Below are 24,525 nucleotides of genomic sequence, written 5' to 3' on the forward strand. Positions count from 1 at the left end.
CAATGAAGTGCTGACTAACACTCATATTTTTTTAATTTATTTTATTTTTAAAAAATATTTATTTTTTAGGTGTAGATGGACAATGCCTTTATTTTTTTATGTGGTGCTGAGGATCGAACCCGGGTCCCGCCCATGCTAGGTGAGCACTTTACTGCTGAGCCACAATCCCAGCCCAAATAATGTTGGGCTTTAAGTATTGCCCTATTGCATCATGGGAGTGACAGATTGAGGGGATTTGGGAGTTCTTTTTGGAAGAGGCAGTCTTAAGGTTTAGAGAGTAAAAGTGTTACTGAAAGCTTGGCCCTTGTCCCTGATGCCAATCCAATAATGAGGATAAGGTTTTGAGAAAAAGGAAAAAGAAGGGTTATTGCTTTGCTAGCAAAGGAAAAACACAGATGACCCCTGTCCCAGAGACTGTGATTCTGCTCATCAGCAGGAACAGGAGGCTTAAAACAAAAACAAAAACAAAAAACCTACACAACACACACACATTTTTTAGTTGTAGATGGACACAATACCTTTTATTTGTTCATTTATTTTATGTGATGGTGAGGATCAAACCCAGTGCCTCACACATGCTAGGTGAGTGCTCTACCACTGAGCCACAACCCCAGCCCAGAAAAGGAAGCTTTTAAAGAGGTAATTTAAAGGCTACCTTCCTTAAATTCTCTGTTGGAGTTTTAATTCACTTGTTAATTAGGGAGATAGTAATTTCTGAGATCTGGTACCATCCCCAAAGTCTGGATTACTTCCTTCCTAGGTGTGTGTGCTTAAGGACCCACAAATCTACCTAAAATGGGGAAGAAAGGTAATCCACTGTTCCTGAGATTAGGGATGAGTAGGGAGAGAGGAAGAAAGAAATATGTCCATTTTAAAAATAAGTTGCAAGCTGGGCACACTGGTGCACCCCTGTAATCCCAGTGGCTCGGGAGGCTGAGATAGGTGGATCACGAGTTCAAAGCCAGCCTCAGCAAAAGCAAGGCATTAAGCAGCTCAGCGAGACCCTGTCCCTAAATAAAATATAAAATAGGGTTGGGGATGTGGCTCAGTGGTCAAGTGCCCCTGAGTTCAATCCCTGGTACAAAAAAAAAAAAAAAAAAAAGCTGCGGTGGCAAAGGCTATATTCAAAGCATAAAGTAGACCACTGTTACAAAAGCATATTTTGGTGGTTTAGAAATGGAAAGGTTAGTGTGAACATTTGAAGGCAACTGTGCTAAGCTGTACAGAGGTTAAAGTCCTTCACAAGAGAAACAAATTAGAAATGTCATGATATAGAGTTTGGTGGAAAAATTATGACATATATTTGAATAAACTATAGAGAGGGCCAGGTTTCAGAGCTTTGCTGGGGACAACTGTCATGGCCTCGAATAATAATTTGCTTAAATTTTTTGAGACTTAATTTCTTCATCTCACTACCTCACCCTTAGAGGGTGGTAGTGAGAATTAGAGAAGTATGTAAGATATCCACTGGCCCTGTGGAGTGTGATAATGGGAAGATACTGCCATGAAGTTCTTTAATAGAGTCATACTTTCTATTGGTAGCCATCAGTAGCTACTCTTACATGAGACCGCATGTCTCATCACTCAGCGATTTTTATAGAAGAGGTGGAAAAAAACCTGAAACATAAATTAGTTTACTTTTAGTACTGGGGATTGAATGCAGGGGTGCATCACTACTGAAGGGAAAGTGAGGAATGAGAGATGGGTAAGCGAGACATGAAAGATGGAGACCAGGCAGAGATACACATGAGAGTTTGTCAGAGCTGACAAATAAAGGCCATCTCACTATAGGAGAGAAAGGCAAAACAGGCTTGAGTTCTGGGACTTTTATGGGGGAGGCTCAGAGCCGTCTGGATCCTAATGCGGCTGGGTCCTAATGCAGATGGTTAGGGTTGCGTTGGTATGAGGGAGTGGTGAGTCTTTTTCAGAAAGGCCCTGGGGCAGGAAAGTGAAACTTTTTCCTTAAAATGGTGACTGTCATTTAAGATGGCCATCCAAATGCTAAGCAAGGACCTTATGATATCTCCAGCCCTTTTCATTTTTTGAGACAGTGTCTAAGTTGTGATCCTTCAGTCACTGGGATTATGGGCGTGCACCACCACACCCTGCAAAGTCACCCTTAAAAGAGTTTTCCAAAGTAAAGGGTAGAAAATTATCTCTGGTTTTCATTTTCTACACTGTTATACAAGATTTGATATCCTCATTGATTTTGTGTCATCTTTATTAAACTTAGGTCCTTGTGGCCTAAGGGATTGTGTCCTTTTAGGATGATGGTTCTTAAATTGAGGTCATAAGAGTCTTTGAAAGTATGAGAAAAGTGTCATCCAGAAAAGCGCAGTCCTATTTCTCTTGTTATTTCATAATCCTCTATGAAAGGATTATGAAATAACAAGGAATGTAGGAATCCCTGCACTGGGATATCACAGCTAAATATAAGCATCTGTTTGTGATACATGGGTTACTGTGATACTTATCATGCAAAGAGCACACAGTTATGATTAGTAGTGTAAAGAATGTTGAAAAGCATGTTGGGCAATGGTGTTTTCATTGAGTGAAATATTTCCCTTATTTGGTTAATTTTCAATCCTATAGGAGTATTGAAGAAATATACAGTATCCTTCAGCTGGATCCACCAGTTGTTAACAAGGCTTTAACTGTCTCTATAAATATACATTTTTTAACTAATTGAAAGTAAGTTGCATATATTGTGATACTTTACTGTTAAGCACTTCAGGGTATATTTCCTAAAAGTAAAGATGGTCCCCAAGAAACACAGACCATGATCAAAATGAATGGTATAGTTTAATGATCTAATGTTTTGGGTGAAAGCATTCAAATAGAAATCAGACATATGCTGAGATTTATTTATATATTTATTTATTTAGTACCAGGAATTGAACGCAGGGGCACTTTACCACTGAGCCACATCCCAGCGGGGTTTATTTATTTTTCTTTTTTTCTGTACGAGGGATTGAACTCAGTAGCACTCACCACTGACCACATCCCTAGCCCTATTTTGTATTTTATTTAGAGACTCTATCAGTGAGATAGAGTCTCTCTGAGTTGCTTAGCACCTCACTTTTGCTGAGGCTGGCTTTGAACTCAGGATCCTCCTGCCTCAGCCTCCCAAGTTGTTGGGATTACAGGTGTGTACCACCATGGCCCACATGAAGTTTTATTTTTGTAAAGGGAAACAGCTTCTTTTAGTACTAATTTTTTTTCAGTGACCTCAAAACAATTTTCCACACTTTTGCAAAATTTTAGTATGCAGTTGAGGAAGCCATGAACACACTATTCTGAAAGAGTAAAGACCCTTACTCTAGGATTGTCAACACTTAGTGCAGTGCTATGCCCAGAGTGCCTAGCCACATGGGGAACACCTGGTAATTTTTAGGCAAATGGGTCTCATGTATAATTTTTCACATTTAGGAAAAGGAGATGATCTGGTTCAGAACTGCTTTACCTGTACATGGTTTCCAGTTTCAGTGCAGAAAACTCAAGTGCACTGTCTCCCTTTTCACAGAAACCAAGAGTTTCTATCTTTAGCCACTATAGCAACTGCAATAACAAATCCCAAACAAATTCCTATTGCTCCAGAGGTATGAGCATCAAGCCTGTTGAAGAACAAAACTAAAATAAAACTCAGGGGCGTGTCACAGAGAGTGGGATTAGCACAAAACTTTTAGTCATATTTACATGGATCATAGAAAAATAAAGAAATGTAAAGACATTCTCTTTATTTAATATAAATTTTTAAGCTAGATGTTATGTGCATGCCTGTAATCCTAGAGATCTGGGAGGCTGAAGCAAAAGGATTGCAAGTTTGAAGCCAGTCTCAATAACTTAGTGAGATGCTGTCTCTAAATAAAAAGTAAGAAAAAAAATGCTGGGAATGTGGCTCAGTGGTAAAGTGGCTCTGAGTTAAATCTCCAGTACCAAAGGATATGTATATAAAATGTTTAGACTGATTTGTCAAGGATAGCAGTATGAGAGGAAAAAGCTACTCGATTGTTTGGAGGACTGTAAATGTATCCTTAGAACACTGAGTATACAAATTATCACATGGACACTAAGGGATATATCAAGTGTAAAATCTCTACAAAACCTTATCTAAGAATACATTATGAAATATATTCTTTTACACTAAGCATGTACAGTTTTCAAATGTTTCCTTAATCTGCATTATTATAATTTCAAATTAAAAACACTATAATTTCTTAGAAGTCTTTTTTAAAAAAATATTCTTTTTTAGTTATAGTTGGACACAATACCTTTATTTTATTTATGTATTTTTATGTGGTGCTGAGGATCGAACCCAGCACCCCACACGTGCTAGGTGAGCGCTCTACCACTGAACCACAATCTCAGCCCTCTTTTTTGGAAGTCTTACCTTTGACAAGGAAGGTAGTTTTGAAGCAACAACAAATGTCCATAGTATTTGCTCCTTTGCTTAGCCTAAAATCCTAGGCAGTTGTTGGTACTGGAGATTGAACTCAGGGGTACATTACCACTGAGTCATATTCCCAGCCCTTTTTATTTTTAATTTTGAAATGGGATCCTGCTAAATTGCTTAGGGCCTTGCTAAATTGCTGAATTGACCTTGTGATCCTCCCTCCTCAGCCTCCAGAGTTGCTGGGATTACTGGCATGAATCACTCTGCTTGGCAAGGGCAGTTGTTCTTGAACATGGTAGAATACTGTGTAGTCAGGGATTTGGGGAAACTAATTACTAAAACAATAAAGAGGAATATACTCTAAATTAGATTGAGATACAATGAAAATAACCAATTTCAGTAAGCCACTACCAAACTAAATTGGAAATAGGTAACAACTATAAGCTATAAGATTCCCAAATGGCTGTTTCATGGCCACCCTCAGAAGCTAACTGAACAATCCTGTGGGTGGGGGACTTATCCCATAGTCCTAATTTGGGACACAAATAAGCCATAGAATATCTCTCTTCCTGGAAATCCACAATGCATACTAGCATATTAAAGATACCAAGAAGTCCTATAGTAAAGATTGCTAGGAAACACTGGGTTAAACAAAACTAAATAACCTTAATCTGAGTATTCTTAGGAAAACAAGTGCCTTAGAAAAAGTTTTATCCCTGAATATTTTCATCTGAAATGTGGCGCTAAATTTAAAATTAAAGGACTACAGAAGACAGTCTGGAAATATAGTTCTCCCTCCACATGCTGGAGAATAAGGGTACACTATATTCACTATTCTACAGTTCCTGAATGAAGATAAAAATAGCAAGGTAAATGCCTTTGTTTAGCCATATGCCTTCTGGTGCTCAACAAAAACCACCTGAGGCATTAACAGAAACAGTCCCAACTAGCCCCAGCACTACATCTTTGTGGTTTTTACTGTATGACTGCGCAGCATTGTGATTTCTAGGAACATGTATGTCACAGACTAAGTGAGCCATGAACCTGAAGTGTCTAGTTTCATGGGGTCTAAGGTAACCTTCAATGCAGCCTCTCTGCAGGATACTGCCATGGAGTCTTATCAAATTGTTCTAAAAGCTAAAAAACCACAATTTTTCTTTCCTTTTTGAAAATCAATTTTATCACATTAATATAAGATATCTTCTTAAAGAAAACACACTGCTTACTATGCTATTCTACCCTTCACAGTGCTCATACTCTCTGCTTTTCCTTTAGTCAGGAAAAGACTGATAAATGAATAATATGGTAAGCTTTTTTTTGGGTCAGTGTGGATTTCTGCCAGATGCTGGGATTCCTGTAGGACACAGTGAAGTGCCACCATCTCTACATCTTATGGTAAGAGCTCTTAAGCCCTCTTTAGTCTTTGACACTTAAAGAAAACCACCCCCTCCATAGAACCCTTATAGAAAGGCTGATAAACACCTACAGAGTCTTGTGATACAGATCAAATGCTCCAGAGTGATTTCATATGTGACTGGAGATGCAGTTTAATATCACATACTTATGATAACAAATATCCAAAATCAAGTGATAAATGTGACAATATTTTAAATCTCCTATCATAATGGAGTGAATATATAAGATATATACAAAAATAAGAACCTGGACAAATCACTGAATGCAATTTGGGAGAGTAAAAGCTCTTTATTAACTTAGAAAAATAAAATAAAATAAAAACCTAAAAAAATTTCCATCCTGTAAAGCTATTTTTTGGGCTGTAACCCAAAACTCCTTTTGGAAGTTGCATTATAATTTTTCAGGCAGTGGTATCCTACTTAGTAAATCCATTTGCATTCTGAATGACTTTAAATTTTCAAATGCCTTCCAAAAATGCTTAATTTACAGAAATATGAGCTAAGTATAAAAAGACCAAGTTCGAAAGTTATATTTTAGAATAGTTTCCCTTTTCAAATTTGGTTTAAAATAGACACTAATATTTCAAGAACCATTCCTTAAAAGACCAGTTCACACAAACTAAAAACCTAGGCAAAAGTTCCTACCTGTTTAGTAACAGCATCTACGTCTCCTAGCAAAGTCACAGCACCAGAAGAAGACCATTATTTTCCAATTCTTCTGCACAGATGTCAACTTAAAAAAGAGAAAAAGCTGAAGAACAAGTCATGTTTATTCTTAAAATATTTAACAAGTCAATTAAGGGGTTGAGAACATAACTCAGTGGAAGAGAACTTGTCTAGCATGTATGAGGTCTTGGGTTCAATCCCCAGTACCACCAAAAAATCAAAAACCAAACTAAAAAACACCAAGAGGTCAATAAAGGCTGAATAAATAGACTGTGTTATATGTAAAATTTAATAAAGAAGATGTGATACTCAAGAAGTGAAGTAAAGTAAAATAAAAAGGGCTGGGAATGTAGCTCCTCAGTGGTAGAGTACTGGCCTAGCATGCTTCAGGCCCTGGTTCAATCCCTAGTACTTTCAAAAAAAAAAAAAAGTAAAAATCCTTAGATCTATTCAAGTATCATAGTATAGAGAACCTCATCATCTTCCCTCATTTTAAAATCTACTCTATGGAATTCTGGTATTGTCCCATTTGAGCTGATCAATTACAGTTTTGAATCTAACCTCTACTGAGCCAGGTTTGGTGGCGTACACCTGTAATACCAGTGGCTCAGGAGTTGAGGCAGGAGGATCTCAAGTTCAAAGCCAGACTCAGCAACTTAGCAAGGTGCTTAGCAACTCAGTGAGACCTGTCTCTAAATAAAATACAAAACAGGGCTGGGGATGTGGCTCAGTGGTCAAGTGCCCCTGAGTTCAATCCCTGTTACCAAAAAGAAAAAAAAGAAGAAAAAAGAAAGAAAGAAAAAATTCTACTGAATTACATCATTAAGGATTCCTACCTAGAGCAGGGGCTCTCAAATTTGAGCTTGTACTACCTAGTGGGCTTATTAAACCATACATTGCAGGAGTCCACCTTAGTTTCTGATTTCATTAATTCTGGAATGGGGTCCAGAAATGTGCATTTCTAACAAGTTTCCTAGGTGATGCTGATGCTGGTAGCTTAGGGACCACATTCTGAGAACCACTCTTAGAATATGGCATGATTATTCCATTTGCTCATAAGTTCCATTTCTGGATGGCCTTGGATAAATGAAAATGGATTTTGCAAAAAGGAATAATTTAGCTTCCCTAGAGGTGATGCATGGTACAGGTCTTAGGTTCAAGACCTTGGTCATCAAGAGGAGAATGCTGGGGCTGGGGATGTGGCTCAAACGGTAGCACGCTCCCCTGGCATGCGAGCGGCCCAGGTTTGATCCTCAGCACCACATACAAACAAAGATGTTGTGTCCGCCGAAAACTAAAAAAAATAAATATTAAAAATTCTCTCTCTCTCTCTCTCTCTCTCTCTCTCTCTCTCAAAAAAAAAGAGGAGAATGCTGAATGTTTCATTTTAATCTATAATCCTACTTAAAATTCTTTTCTCTACCTTAAATATATCTAAACATGAAGAAGAGGCAAACTGTGCTTTTCAAACTATTTGAAACTTGATTTTGAAAGGTTTTCTGGTCAGAAGTGTAACACTACATTTTCTAGGTTTGAAAAGGCAGCTTACTTTGGTACCAGTAATTATGTTAGCAAATTTATAAAATCTACTTTTGTAAAAATAGAAAAGGTTCCTTACAAAAAGCCAAGAAGAAAGCAGAGCTGATAATGGCTGAGAAGGAGAACAATGAACCACAAATAGCTCTCATTTGAAATCTCTTCTGAGTATCTGTGTAAACTTAATACATGGCTGTTATGTTGGAGGCAGCCCAAATGTAAAATCCAACTTAGTCTCTCCAATTGCAGAGGCCCATTTAAAAAAATCTGATATAACACAAAAAAGCATATTTGTATTTCTTAGTTAAATTATTCTGCAAGTATCTCTGAAGTCTAAATAGTTTGGAGCTTATTTATACTTTAAGCTTACAAATTAGCTTAAAGGGTAAATCTGATCTTTTAAACTAAAGTAATAAAAATCCTACTCTGTGTAAATGCTAATGTACAAGATGAACTAAGTAGAATAAATATGGTAGGTGGGGAGAAAATAGCAATTGCAGATAACTCATTAAACATCAAAAGGGATGGGGCCAAACCACATAGGGCAAACAGGGTTGTGAGCCGCCACATAGGTAGTGTTTCTCTTAGGACAGAAACTGTAAATTTTATTTCATTTGTTTATTATGTTTCTAACACCTTCACTTTAGATAATGTGGAAAAAAATAGTGAAAGTATAAAGAAAACTCCAAAATAACCCCATAATAATGTCAACTTGTAAGCTATTATTAGTGCCCCGGGCTCTTTTCATACAGTCTTTTTTGATATGCAAATTTTTTTTCTATAAATGAGTTTATATAATACTGGCTCATATACTTTTACTTATTATAAATGTTTTACTTTGTCATTAGTTCTTAAAATTTTTAAAGGCTACATTTTTTTTACACATATACCACAATTAAATATTCTTCTCAATTGCTGGATAATTTTTGGTATTAAGAGCACTGCACCGTACATCTTTATGCTTGAATATTCTCTTTCTTTTCTTTTTGTGCTGCTGAAGATGAAACCCAGGGTCTTAAGCATGCCAGACAAGTGCTCTACACTGAGCTACATCACCAGCTTTTAAAAAAAAAATTGAGACAGGATATTCCTAAATTGCCTAGGATGGCCTCCAATGGCAATCATTTGCTTCCATTTCCCAAGTAGCTGGATTATAGGCATGTACCACCATACCTAACTTGTGTTTAAACCTTTCTCTCTTTTTTTTCTCTTGGTAATGGGGATTGAACCCAGGAGTGCTTTATCCCTGAGCTACAACCTTTTCCTTTTTGAGACAGGGGATCACTAAATTGCCAAGGCTGCCCTTAAACTTGCAAGCCTCCTGCCTTAGTCTCCAGAGTAGCTTGGGGGTTATAGGTGTGTGCCACTTTATGGGGTTCTACTGTGTAATTTTGGCAACTTACTTGTACATTGGCTTTCTCATCTATAAAGTGAACATAATTCAGAGCATTGTTGTGAAGACGAAATCAGTTAATACATGTAAAACACTCAGAATAGTGTCTGAACACAGTAAACTCAGTAACAGTTGACTTTACAACAGTCTGCCTACTTGCTAGCCAAATATGATCATTATGTCTTGATTACTCCAAGAATCTGATGAAAGACAATCAAATCATACCCAACTACACCCTTCTCTTTAACACAAACATACTCTTGAATGTCTTCTGATCCTGTTGTCATATTCCTTCTGAATCATCCTGTCATTTCCTTTAATTCAGGCACTAAGTCTTGGTTGCCCAATGGGCATATGTGCTGGATGTCCCACATGCATCTCAAACTCACATTTCAAATTGAATTCATAACCTTTCCCTTCCAAATTGGCTCTTCCCTGTATATTTCCCAGTCTCAGTCAGCGGCACTATGGTCCACATAGTCAAGCAAATCCCAAAGAGAACCAGTCACCCATTCTGTACTACTACATTTCCTATTTAAGTATATCTTGTTTTTTTTCTGCATATCTTGCCTTTATCTTCTCAGAATTCGATCAAATTGAAGGTCAAAACTACACCTCATTCCTTCTTTATATTTCTCTCTTCCACCAGTTATGGAGCACAGTATCCAAAACATAATACACATTCAATAAATGTTTTCTGTATGAAGACAGCAGTGGCAGGTAAACTCACTTCCAGAAAAACAGTAAAATATAGCTCGTATTAATAGATCAATCACTTCATCTTCTCTCGATAAAAGAACAGAAGGTTCTCCCAACTAGGAAGACTAAAAGTTAGAAGTAAGGGTATATCAGCGGGAGAGAACTGGCCTACCATGCATTTGGAAAGCACTAGAGAAATGGTAAACACTGAGTGTTTGCAATGAACAGGTGCTACTATTATCTATCATTCCCATAATGCATTCGGTTACCAGAGTCCTTACCACTTGCTAATTCCTCATCCCGACATACCTGATGTCCAGCTCCTGGGATGCAAGGGGGATGTCCGTGGTCACCGGGATGCCTAGGACGCCAAACACGAATTCCACATCCTGCCGGCAAGAGAACAGGGAATAAACTCCCGGTCCCACCCACTTCGCCGCATCCTCCCCTACCTAGGGGACGCCAAAAGGAAACCTCTGTAAGCCTCCACCCACACCGCCCCCACGATCTCCTGTCTCCAAGACAACGCTTGGGTACCCGGCGGCCACCTGCACCGCGCTAATGTCGCTCCACTCTGTGGAGTTACTTTCCGGCATTTTCCACCTAAAAGTTCAAAGCACTCTCGCAGCTGACAGCCAAGCTGACATAAAGTCGCCCAGCAAAACAAACCCAGAGCCTTTCTCAGGCCGCTCTTGCTGCCTCTGACTGACAGCAGGGTAGCCAACCGCTTTATATAACGGGACGGAAAAGGCGGGTCTAAACCAGTCTGCTCCCGGCGAGGTGTGATATGAACCGCCCTCTTCCCGGCGTAAGAGTGTGAGAAGGAGGCAAGACTACTAGGAGACCTCGGCCTATCCTGAGAAGGTAAGAAGCCGTAACTCGGAAGCTTCTCGCCTACACCCCGCTCCACTGTCCTGACACGCTTCTGCACCGGTAGCGCAAGCGCACGTGGGGCGGAAGGAGGGCCCGGCTTCCCCGAGAAGGGGGCGTGGCGCAAGCCCGCTCCCGGACCCACCTGGGCTGTTCTAGGGGTTTGAGGCCTGCGCAGAGCTTGCGGGAACTCAAGTGGCTGGAGCACGTCTAACAGAGAAGTGGTCTGTGGGTCGTGTTGTCTTGCTGCTAAATCCTCTGGCTTCATAGCTTGTGCCTTTGCACTCCATAAATCATAGTAATTCACGTTACTTAAATCCGCAAGCAGAAATATACTCTATCCCAGTTTCGTAGGTGACGCTGGGATTCCATGAGGAGAGAAAGTAGCCCAAAGCCCTGAGGCCCTGACTCTACTCTTCAGACTCTACTCTTGTCCGCTACCCACTCTTTGGCCCTTGGGATAGGAGAAATTCAACCCTTGCTGCTGACTCATTACTCTCCAATACTATGTTTCCAATTCAGAAAATGCAGCTTTTCACAATTTTTAGGCAAGTCCCTACCTACAACCAGTCTTGATATGCTGGAGTTCGGGACCCCCAAAAGACCACCAAAAGACCACCAGAGTCCAAGATCATGTAAGCAGCAAAGAGGCGTTTATTGTGAGCTAGCTCTGTCCTCTGCGCACACAGCAACTGGTGACACTGAGAGGCCCCCAAGCCCAGGGTTTGCAGCAGTTTTATACACTCTTTGGGGGAAGGCAGGGACTTTACATACATCATAGCATCTCTTAGCAAATTATCACACACCACGGGAAAATCAAACAACAACTCTTAACATTGATTAGCACATTCACTGGCACAAACAAGTTCGTCAGGGGTAATTGGTTAGTACAAGAGGGGGATTCTTTCGAACTGATTGGTTTAAGCCACGAGGGGAGTACTGCTGAATTACATGGTTTCCTGACATGTTATCAACCACCATAAACTAAGGGGAGGGTCATTTGGCATCCCAGGTATTTTCCCTGTCTCATGCTGATTGGTGGTTGCTAGGGGGTTGCTGTGAGTCCTCACCTAGCCTAACTGAGTCTGGGACCTCTGGCACCACAGATCTCTCCTGTTATTTGCAGACAAACAACTCAGCAGGGTGGGTATGTGCTTAGGAGTGCTCTGTGGGGTTTTCCAAGGACAAGGGCCACACCCCCTTCCTTAGACAGGCTTTGCTCTGAGGTACAGGCTGGTTTCTCAAAAATGGAATCACATCGGTTTCTCAGTCTCTGATCCCCATAGCCTTTCAAAACACTACAGTGGGAAAGATGTTTCGGTGTGCAATTTCTGAGGCTGTCTCAGTTATTAGATTGCTTCCTCAGTATCAATAAACATAAAAATAGCTAATCTAAAAGGTTAAAAAAAAAAGCTTAAAAAGCTTAAAAAATTAAGGTCACTTAAAAGTTAAAGAAACCCCAACAAACAAAGTCTCCAATTATATCAAAAAGTGGAATTCAATTTTTTTGAGATTTTGTAATATTGTTAAACAAAACGTCAGTGATAGAGGGCAAAGAGCCAATATGAGTGGGGGACAAGTCAGGTCAGTGAAACGAACGAGAAGCACTGAAGTGAAAGGATTTCTAAATCTAGAGATTTTCAAAGTGTAGTTCAGGCCCTTTCAAAAAGCCTTCCCCTCTTTCAAAAACTTTTCTTTCAAAATCTTTTTCCTTTCAAAAACTCTTCTCCCAACCCTAAGCAGAGGAAAATTAAATGGTTGCCACCCTGTATAAGGGGCCCATCTAAGAGGGAGATTTTTTTTAAGTCTCTGGAGTTCATCTAAAGAGTAAATGCAAACTTTGCATTCTACTCCAGAGTAGAATGTCATTTTTGACATATAAATGATACTTATTAAAATCTAATAAACACAAATGTAAAACTATCAAAAGTCAAATGAGTTTTGACAGTTATGTACACCTACATAACTTCTACCCAAAATAAAAATATTTTAAACTGCTTATCTCTCAAGCAAAATTGACATTCCAGAAAGATGCAAAATATTTTTCTGTACTTTGAATAATCGTTGGCACAGGTTATCCTGCCTCTGAGATACATGAACCCCATTCCCCTCCATCATGTACAATTGTTTATATCAGCATTGCATGACAATTTCAACTCTCTGTGCATCAGAATCACTTAGAAACATTTTTGAAAACATGGTTGCTTGGTCCTACCCCAGGACTTGTTGTTAGACCACGACGCAAGAAAAGACCACTGACTCCAATTAAAATCAAATTAAAGCAAGCTTATTATTTCTACCGGCCGGGCTGTCTTTCCCATCAAAATCGTGGGAGCCAAGGACTGCGGGCAAGCTTCCTTGCAGCCCAGTTTTATAGCCCAAAAAGTTACACAAAGAGGGGTTACAGATAACAAAACTCTGAGGAGCATAACACAAGTTCACATTTTTGCTGGCCCCAACATCAGAATTTATGGAGGTCTTAGAGACTCATAGAGGGTTGTTATCCGGCCAGGGAAGGCCAGAATTTATGAGGCGTCACTAAGGTTTAGGAAAGGGTTGTTATCTGGTCAGGGAAAACCGGGCATGGGTGAGTTCAGGGCAGGGGCAGACATTCCAATCAGCTTTACAACATTAACTAATGGCCAGGCCATACAGACATCCTAATATTTTTACAGAAAACAGAAATGAATCCTTCATAACTTGTGACAAGCTGGCTTCTGATCTAAAGAGAGAATTAGGCTAGGTATATCATTGTGAATCAGCTTCTTGGGACAAATTAGGTACTTGTTTGTGTGTGTTTGTTTTTTAATTTTTAAGGTGTAGATGGACACAGTAACTTTATTTTATTAATTTAGTTTTTATGTGTTGCTGAGGATTGAACTCAGTGCCTCACATGAGCTAGGCAAGTGTTCTACCACTGAGCTACAACAGCAGCTCTGTGTGTGTGTGTGTGTGTGTGTGTGTGTGTGTGTTGAAGCAGCTACCTGATTTTGATTTGGTGAGAACGATTACCTCTATACTAATGCTGAAGGCAGGAGTTTATAATTAAATGTCTGATTTCCTAACTATTACCAAGTAATACTGTAGCAGGGAATGAGGGTCAGGACACAAAAGATCTGGAAGCAATACTTTATTAGTGTTGCTGTGGCCCAGAGGGATAATTTCCAAAGTCTGAGTCCTGAGTACCACAAATCTTTTACTTTTATACATAAGCAAGTTTGAGTACCTCAAGGCAAGGGAGTTGGTACAGTTCTATTGGAGGGTGCATTCTATATTCCTTACATGGATGCAAGCTTGTCAACAGCCTAGGGACTCTTAGCTCATACAACTTAAAGACCTTTACTGCACTAAGCCTAAAGGGGGATTGTTCTGTCCCCATTGCTTTGTTTCCTGCTTCTGCTACTGCAGTTATCTTTTACAGGTATCTGTTAGACACTGCAAGCCTCTATGGTTAAATGTCAATAAGCAGAGCTGTTGTGTGTCAGTGTGCAAAACCACAGCCTGTCAGCTCTTAAGCTGCTAAAGTTCCTATTTTTCTCTACCGCAGTACTGTTGATTAATTTGGACTTACAGGTTCAAGACCAAACTTGTTTCATATTGGCAGCACAAGCTGTATAGATGATTGTCAGTTTATGGGATCTTGTGTCTGCTTTCCTGTCAAAAGAATCACTAACAGAAATACTCTATGAAGTGCAATGGAAACTGAACTCTGAGTTGAAACAATTCCCTAGGATTCAAATTAAGTGGTTTTGTAAAAGGAGAATTCCTTACCTGGCTATATACTGCCAGTTAGCAAAGAGAAAAGTCATTGAGATAGTTCTTGCTTTTACTTTTACCTCTTTCAGTTCAGTTCAGGGTGCAGCCATCCACTGTTCACTGGCCTATGATGATTCAGCAGGAGTGGTGAATCCTACCCCCCCAGGATTAACAGGACCAAGGAGCAACTCCTTTTCAATACAATTGTAGTTAAAAGATCCTAGGATCTGGAATTTATCCAAGGCCCTTTGAATGGACTTCATAAGCATTGACCATGTTCTTTATTACTTTTGTTGGCAACAGGCATGGGTTTTTTATTTGTTTTTGTTGACTTATTTATTTTTTAAAGAAGGAATAAGCCTAACCTTTTTTTCTCCTAAAGAAAAGGCTGTTATTAATAACATCCTCTCCAAAAAGCAGAGCCAGTCATCCAAACCTGCATGTTAATTATTTGGGGTTATAGATTTCAAGTTAAGGAAAGGAGCTATTTGACAACTCTCTTTCATCTGGGTGGAGACAAGATCTAGGCCCCAGGTAATTTAGTAAGAATAGTAAATACAGTGTCTAGAGAAAATATACTATCAGAAGACTGCAGCTTCTATAAGCAGTAACTGCTTAGACCCACAAATTATGATAGTACATCTTAATTTGAGTAAACTAACAAAGACACTAAGAATCCTTGTGATTATTTTAAAGCATAACACTAGATGAACTTATGGGAAATGTCCTCACAAACAATCTTTTATCAAGATGTGAACTGTGCCTGGCTTGGTAGTGCATGCCTGTAATCCCAGTGACTCAGGAGCCTGGGGCAGGAGGATTATAAGTTTGAGGCCAGTGTCCACAACTTAGTGAGACCCTATCTCAAAATAAAAAAATAAAAATGAAGTATGCAAATACTGCCAATGTGCTGGCGATGTGGCTCAGTGCTTAAGTGCCTCTAGGTTCAAGCCCCAGTACCAAAAATTAAAAAAAAAAATATTTTAAAGGGAAGTGTATGGTTATCAAATGAAGAAATGAATCAGGGTTATTTGTGATGACATTATAAAATGGCTGAAAATGAAGTTGGCTGAAATATGAAAAAATTGAAACGGATTATCTTAAAAACAAAAGTCAGCAACAAGAAAGAAACTCTGGGGCTGGGGTTATGGCTCAGCGGTAGAGCACTTGCCTAGCAGTGCTGGGATCGATCCTCAGCACCACATAAAAATGAATAAAACAAAGGTATTGTGTCCAACTACAACTAAAAAATAAATAATTTAAAAAAAGAAAGAAAATATGTGAGGCACACTGTATTTTAAAATAACACTTAGGGCTGGGGTCATAGCTCAGTGGTAGAGTGCTTGCCTAGCATGTGTAAGGCACTGGGTTCGATCATCAATATCACATAAAAATAAATAAATAAAATAAAGGTATTGTGTCTAACTACACCTAAAAAATAAATATTAAAAAGTAACACTTAAAACTATACAGCAGGAAATGTGATGTAGGAAACATGTCAAAAGAGACAAAGCAGGACATAAAATAATGCAATAAAATGGTTCTTTGAATAAAACAGGTTTAATTGATTTTGTTTTCTTCTCATTAATCGACTGCAAAGTACGAAAGCTCAGGGATAGTCTTGAAGCAAAACAGGTGAAAAGCAACTTTATAATGGAGCCATCAGTGACAGTGGACAATAACTGGATCATAAGAACTCCCAATGCCTCTTACAGGGTGACAGGCACTGAGAGTTTTTCCCAGTGCCCTCTAACCTAGAGAAATGTTGGATTTTTGCCCCTGGCTTACACTGACAAGCCCTTAACCTTTGCTCTGCATTTTTTTTTTTTTGAGAGAGAGAGAGAATTTTTTAATATTTATTTTTTAGTTTTCAGTAGACACAACATCTTTATTTTATTTTTATGTGGTGCTGAGTATCAAACCCAGAGCCCTGCACATGCCAGGCAAGCGCGCTACCGATTGAGCCACATGCCCAGCCCTGCTCTGAATTTTTTAAAAATATTTTTTAGTTGTAGAATATCTTTAAAACAAAAGCCAGCAACAAGAAAGAAACTCTGGGGCTGGGGTTATGGCTCAGCGGTAGAGCACCTTTATTTTATTTATTTCTTTTTATTTGGTGGTGAGGATCAAACCTAGGGCCCCACATGCGCTAGGCTAGTGCTCTACCACTGAGCTACAGCCCCAACCCTTGCTCTGCATTTTAATACCAGTGAAACCTAGGACTGGAATAGGGAGCATTATGGGAATAAGATGGGAGGAACATTGTTTCCCTGTTTTAGTTTTGCTTCATCCATTAAGTATTTTTGTTTTTTAAGCAAAATTTTTCCCCCTTTAGGTGGCAGGGAGGGAACCCAGGGCTTTGCACATGCCAGGCGAGTGTTCTACCACTGAGCTGCACCCTCAACTATACATTTGGCATAGTTTGACATCAGCAGTAAACGTCACTGACAAGGACATTTATTTTGTGTGAAGTGTGCCAGAAATGGCAGCAATTGTATGTTGTGTTGTGAGGACATAAGAGATTCATATCAAATGGCATAGAAATCATGATATAGACAGGTGTGGTGATGCATACCTGTAATCCTAGTGATTCAGGAAGCTGATGCAGGAGGATCCCAAGTTCAAAGTCAGCCTCAGCAATTTAGTGAGCCCTAAGCAACTAAGTGAGACTGTCTCAAAATTTAAAAATACAAATAAAAACAGGCTGGGGATATGGCTCAGTGGTGAAGCACCCCTGGGTTTAATCCCTAGTACTACTACTACTACTACTACTACTACTAATAATAATAATAATAATACAATAATAATAAAAAATTGTGATACAGTATTTTCTCTTTTTGTGATGGAACTCCATACTTGGGAATGGCCCTTAGGGTAGGGGGACAGCTGCCACATATGAAATGTGGTACCAGCATCACCAGTATTGAAATATTTTCTGTTTCATCTGTTTCTTCTGTTTAGCCATTAGCATGCATTATAGCCCCTTTCTTCAATTTTTAAAATTGTACCTTTTTACTGGGCATGGTAGTGCACACCTGTAATCCCAGCTACTGGGGATGTTGAGGCAGGAGGATCATAAGTTCAAGGCCATCCTGGGCAACTTAGCCAGACCCTGTCTCAAAGTAAAATAAAAAAGGGGTGGGGGTGTACAGTGGTAGAGCACTTGCCTAGCATGTGTGAGGCCCTGGGTTCAGTCCTGAAAAAATATTGTACCTTATTGCATTGTTTTGCTTTTCATCTATTCTCTGTGTCAGCAAAACAAGACTCAACCCTAGGGCAGACTCTGAGTGATTCCTAGGGTGTGGAGGTGAAAGGGTACAATGCCAGGTGAAAGACATCTTCATGGTTAAGAACTTATGCCCAGAAACTTGTCTTTTCATCGTAAAGTTTGAGTTTCTTTTTGGAGCTTAGCTGTGATTTGTTGTTTCATACATTTAACATTTATGACATCTTTTAGACAAATGAAAGGAACAGAGATTAATACATCTATACACAGCACCTAGCTTAAGAAATACAGCATTACAAATACAATAAGTCTCTGGTGTGTTCTTCCCCCATTGCATCTCCTTCTCTATCCCATAGAGTTAATAGCTATCTCTCTCTCTCTCTCTCTCTTTTTTTTTTTTTTTTGATGGGGGATGCTGGGGATTAAACCCAGGAGCTGCATCCCCAGCCCTTTTTTTTTATTTTTTGAGACAGGATCTCACCAAGTTGCTTGGGGCCTCAAAAAGTTGCTGAGGCTGTCCTCAAACTTCCAATCCTCTGGTCTCAGCCTCTTGAGCCACTGGGATTACAGGTATGTGCCACTGGGCCCAGCAGATTAACCACTGCTTGAATTTGATGTTTATAATTCCCACATTATCCATATTTAAGGTGATGGACATTATCTTAATCCATCTTCTGTTGTTGTAATTGAATAACTGAGACTAGATAATTTATAAAGGAAAGAGGTTTATTTTGCCTCATGGTTCTTGAGGCTAGAAATTGTAAGAGTATGGTGCTAGCATCTGCTTGGCTTCTGATGAGGGCCTCATGACAGAAAAAGCAGATATGTGAGGAAAAAAGGAAAGAGGGCAGAACCCCTGAGATTGTGAACCCACTCATGAGAGAAAAGGATGAATCCATTCATGGGGGCTCTGCTCCTATGAGCAGACACTTCCTGCTGAGCCCCACCTCCCAGCACTGCTGCAGTGAGGAATTAAGGTTCCAACTCATGCATTTTGGGGAACATGCTCAAGCCGTAACAGATATTTAGATCCTCTTTAACTTTTTAGTATATAACCAGTGTGCTCTGAACATCCTTGCATGTTTCCCTATTGTGTGTATGAGAATTTCTATGTATAGATATCTAGGTGGAAGCTCATTATCAATTTTACTAGAAAATGCCCAGTTGGATTCCAAATTTATACTTTCTATAATGGGGTCCACTGTAGGCTTTGAGTATAAACCTTGCTGCTTATATAAACCTTGCTCAGGTCACTTATTCAAAACTGGCATTTTTCCCCCCTTCTTTCTTACTCCTTCTCCCTAACAATAGGGGAAATTGTCAGGACAAACATTTTCTTGTCCCAGGGAAATCTATCATGTCTTTCAATGCTCCCAAGAATAAAGAAACCAAATATGGGAACTGGAGCAAGGGCTCTCTCAAGGACACCAGCTGGACTTTAATTAATTATGTCTACTGATAATATTTGGATCCCTGCCCCTGTGTTCCTCTTTTAAAAGCACTGTGTTCCTCTTGGCAGTTAGAATCACAGGCTTTGAGACCTGAGTCTTTTGCACTTCTCTTTCATTTTTCTCAAAACCTTGTCCTAGTTTTTGAATCAGCACTTGGAACAAGGACCAAGCTTTTAGTATCACTCCTGCAGACTGTGTATGAGAACTCCCCTTTTTGTGTGTCCTCAGTTGGAAACTTTATTTTGCCACTCTGATGGATGTGAAATGGTTTCTTTCTAATTTCTAGTATGCAGTCCTCTTTTTGTATTTTTGTTTTTAATTTTTTTAGTTGACATAACACCTTTATTTTATTTATCTGTTTTTATGTGTTTCTGAGGTTTGAACCCAGTGCCTCATCCGTGTGAGGCAAGCACTCTACCACTGAGCCATAGTCCAGTCCTGCAGTCTTCTTCATCTGTGAATTTTCTCTATTTTTTGCCCATTTATTTTTTAAATTATTTGTTTTCTTATTGATTTATGGATGTTATTTATATATTCAGAATACTAATTCTTTTAAATTTTTGTTTACAGTTATTTTTGAGATGTGTTTTTTGTAGCTACATGTGACAATTTCCTTTCTGTTTTAAATTCTTTGTATTTTAAGAAAACCCTCTCACCTGAGGTTATGAAGTCTTTTTCTGTATCAAAAAGTTTTAAATTTTATTTTTCATATTCATTTATTTATTAAAAATTTTTTTTTTAGTTGTAGAGGGACACGATACCTTTATTTAATTAATAAAGGTATCAAACCAAGGGCCTCACACATGCAAGGTAAGCACTCTATCACTGAGCCACTATTTTTCATACTTAAGTCTATAGTCTACCTGAATTTTTTTTTTTTTATATTATGGGAGGTAGGATTCCAGTATAATATCTCTATCAATTAGATTTGCCGGGTAACTGACTATCCAAAACTTAGGGGCTTAAAACAACTACCATTTATATAACTTACATTCCTGTGAGGCTGGGCTCAGCTGGCTCACTTCTGGGTCTGTGGGAAGTTGCCTGTAAATCGCTCTGCTACTAGGGGTTGATTAACTGGGAGGTTGTCCTCCTGGGCATCTGTCATATCTGCCATGTATCCCTCATCATCCAGCTACCTGGATTTCTTCATATGATGTCAGCAGAATGCAAAAAGGAACAAGCCCCATTGTGTAAGAGTCTGTATGTCATGTGTGGTAGCATCCCATTAGCCATTGGCAGTTTCATGACTGATCTCAGACTCAGAGTTAAGGCATTAAAATTATATGAGAAGGAGCTGGGGTCGTAGCTCGGTGGTAGAGCACTTGCCTAGCACATGTGAGGCACTGGGTTCGATCCTCAGCACCACATAAAAATAAATAAAATAAAGGTATTATGTCCATCTATAACTAAAGAGATATATATATATATATAAATCTCAGTCTCCATGATTCCTTGTATATGGATAAGGAATCATGGAGACTGAGAGGGGATGAATTTTTGGCCATTTTTGTAATAGTCAGTTTATCAGTTATCCAAGCACCTTTTATAATATAGTTCATTCATTTTTTTTAAGTATAGTAATATACTTAAAATATATAATAAAAATGATAATATAGTATATTCTTATTCCAATGAAACATAATGTTATCTATCTAGTTTCTATAAAAAAATAAAGAATACATATGTATTTATCTATTGATGTACTTTCCATATTTAAAACTATCCTCACCTATCTTGTTTATTTTGAAAATGTCTTGATGTTGGAAATAGGTAGTTCCTCTGCTTTATTCTTTTGAAAACATCTTGTCTCTTGTATTAGTTTTAAGGAAATAGAAGGGATGGAAATCTATAGATTAAAACACAAAAGAAATATTAATTTTTTTAATGGGCAAGACTATAAAACAATAATATCGAGGGATACATATTGGGTGACAAAGATGTCTTTTTTTTGGTACCAGGGATTGAACTCAGGAGCACTCGACCACTGAACCACTTCCCCAGCCCTATTTTGTATTTTATTTAGAGACAGAGTCTCACTGAGTTGCGCCTCATTCATGATCCTTCTGCCTCAGCCTCCTGAGTCACTGGAATTATAGCATGTGCCACTCTGCCCACAACAAAGATATTTTTTTTTTAAAATAAGGAAGCAATGACCATAAGAGTCAGGGTTATTCTTACTTGGTCACTTCTGGGTAAGGTTGTCAGATTTAACCAAACAAAATCAGAAAACTAGTATACCCAAATTCCCAGTTAAATTTGAATTTCGGATTAATAGTGATAATTTTTAGTATGTTCTAACATACTTGTTTATATGAAATTCAAATTTAATTAGGCCTCCTGTATTACATTTGGCAAAGCATAATTTTGTTCAAGATGAGGGTTTACATGCCTCAACCCTCCCTGAAGCTAGAGGTAGTCTTGGGTCTCTGCGTGGATCAAATCAATTTAAATAAAGGTCACCAGGCAGGGCTTTGTGGAAGGCTGATGGAGCTAGCAGATACCCTTCCACCTCTGCACGGCAGGGTAACTGGAGTTATATAGTCATCTTGCTACTATGAGGTGACCCTGAAGATGAAGACACGTGCTAAGGACAATGAGGCAGAAAGAGAGGAGGACTCAGGTCTCACCTGAAGTCCTCGAGCTCCCACCTGTCAGGTTTTGTTATCAGAATTTTATCATTTCTTCTCTTACTATATTCTGGGACACATTAAGTATCATCAGCATTATTTGTTCCTTTGAGGTTAGGAGAATTCCTGTAGAACCTATCTGAGCCTGTTTAGAAGGTGAAGAATGAGAAGGAATATTAGTTTGTTAAGTATTTCTTCTGTGATTCTTGGCTTGGTTTGGTTTTCTCTTTTATCTGAAGTTTTGGTAAAATAATTTTTCTAGGAAATTATGATTTTATTTTATGATATCCTGTTTTTTAAGATTTTAAAAATTTTGTAGATGTAGACGGACAGCATGTATTCGTTTCATTTATTTTTATGCAGTACTAAGGATAGAACCCAGTGCTTCATGTGCTAGGCAAGCCCTCTGCCACTAAACCACAACCAAGCCCCCTGTTTTATTTTATTTGGGAATTGAACCCAAGGTATTCCACTGCTGAGTAGATCTTTTTATTTTGTAATTTAATTTTTAATATTTATTTATTTATTTAGATTTTTTTTTAGTTGTAGATGGACACAATATCTTTATTTTTATTTATTTATTTTTACATGGTGCTGAGGTGTGAACCCAGGGCCTCACGTGTGTGAGCCAAGTGCTCTACCACTGAGCTACAACCTTAGCCCTAATTTTTTATTTTTTAAATTTTGAGTCAGGGTCTCACAAATTTGCTAAGGTTGATCTCAAACTTACAATCTGCTTGCCTCAGTCCCTGAGGAGCTGGGATTACAGATATGCACCATCACACTCAGCTGAATGAAGGAAGCTTGTCATAAAAGGATGGATATTATATGCTTCCACATTAGCACCAACCCCCCATCCATTTAGAAATGGAAAACAGAATGGCAATGAGCAAGAACTGTTGGGGAGGGGAAAATGAGGAGCTGTTGGTTCACCGGGTATGAAGCCTTTCCCAATTGCAGATGAGAGTTCTGGAGATGGGCCACACACTGTGAGGAGGCTGGGCTGCCTATGACAGACAAGTGGTTGAGTTGGGATGCAGATCTTTGGCTTGGAGGAACATTAGTCAGACCCGGCTTTTAACCAGGTCTACTTGGATAATCTCTTTTGATTAACAAAATTAACTGACTTGAGACTTTTAATTACACATGTGAAATCCCTTCACCTTTACCATACTCATTAGCTAAAAGCAAAGCAGTTTTTACCTATACTCAAGGAAAGGTTGATAGGAGGAGTCCTCACAGTGTGGCCAGTACACATTGTTTCCTCCTTCTTGTACCGATTATCCCACTATATATATGATGCAGGTCAGTTACCTGTCCTCTCCTATCATTCTCTCTATAATTCTTTATTCACATTCATGTTGCTCACTTTTCTAATTCCTGAACCCCTTTCATTTTATTTACAGTATAATATGATTCATGTGTGCCGCTTCCATATTTGCCTTATTTTTTTTTTGCTATCTGAGCTCTGCCAGATGACACTTCATTTCTCCTTCCCCATCTTCTCCCCTCCTTCCCCTGCTCTTTTTTTCCCTCTTGCCATTTGTTACGGTTTGGATGTGTGGTATCCCCCAAAAGCTCACATGTGAGACAATGCAAGAAGGTTCAGAGAAGAAATGATTGGGTTACATAAATCTTAACGTAATCAGTGAATTAATCACCTGATGGGATTAATTGAGTGGTAACTTAAGGCAGGTGGGATATGGCTGGAGGAGGTGGGCATGGGGGGCGTGGCTTTGGGGTATATATTTGTATCTAATGGAGATCTCTATCTCTGCTTCCTGATCATCATGTGGACCGCTTCCCACATTCTTCTGTCATCTTCAGCCTCACCTGGAACCCCAAGGTAAAGTGCTGGACTTCTCTGAACTGAGACCTCTGAAACCGTGAGCCCTCAAATAAACTTTTCCTCTTCTACAGTTATTCTGGTTGGTCTTTTTTTTTTTTAAGGTTTTTTTAATATTTATTTTTTAGTTTTCAGCGGACACAACATCTTTGTTTGTATGTGGTGCTGAGGATCGAAACCCAGCTGCACGCATGCCAGGCAAGTGGGCTACCACTTGAGCCACATCCCCAGCCCCTCTGGTTGGTCTTTTAGTCACAACAGTGAGAAAGCTGACTGAAACAGAAATTGGTACCAGAGAGGTTCTAGAGTAACAGAACTGTAAGGATGAATTTCCTTAGTTGGTTTTGTGGTTTCTGGAGTTGGCTGTCTAAATTGGTTAGGCCTGAAGTTGCTAAAGTCTCTCCTACTGGTACTATGGAGACCACTGATAATCCATGGTATGAACTGTTTAAAGAGATTCATAAAGTAAATACATTTGATGCTTCCAATTTGCCCACTTGTAAAAAGCAAGGAGTTTAGCAACTCTATAAATGATACATTTGAACAGTTCTGGAAAACTAAGAAATATGATGATGTTGGTTGGTTGCTTCTGACCTTTACTGGACAAAGTAACAAAGGAGAATGATGAGCTCAGAAATTCAGTT

At 38.9% G+C, this 24,525-nt stretch overlaps 1 long non-coding RNA gene across 1 annotated transcript; it reads right to left on the minus strand.

Moving 5' to 3' along the window:
* Positions 1-6,077: 6,077 nt before the first annotated feature.
* Positions 6,078-10,901, minus strand: LOC124098223 (uncharacterized). The gene is made up of 3 exons (XR_006853509.2): positions 10,651-10,901; positions 10,412-10,491; positions 6,078-6,541 (listed from the first exon to the last, which is right to left on the minus strand). It is a non-coding gene; the product is annotated as an uncharacterized LOC124098223 (long non-coding RNA).
* Between the last annotated feature and the right edge of the window lie 13,624 nt (positions 10,902-24,525).

The sequence above is a fragment of the Marmota monax genome, unplaced genomic scaffold (assembly GCF_021218885.2).
Source record: "Marmota monax isolate L192 unplaced genomic scaffold, Marmota_monax_Labrador192_F-V1.1 WCK01_AAM20220418_F8-fsc00042, whole genome shotgun sequence".
Classification (NCBI taxonomy): domain Eukaryota; kingdom Metazoa; phylum Chordata; class Mammalia; order Rodentia; family Sciuridae; genus Marmota; species Marmota monax.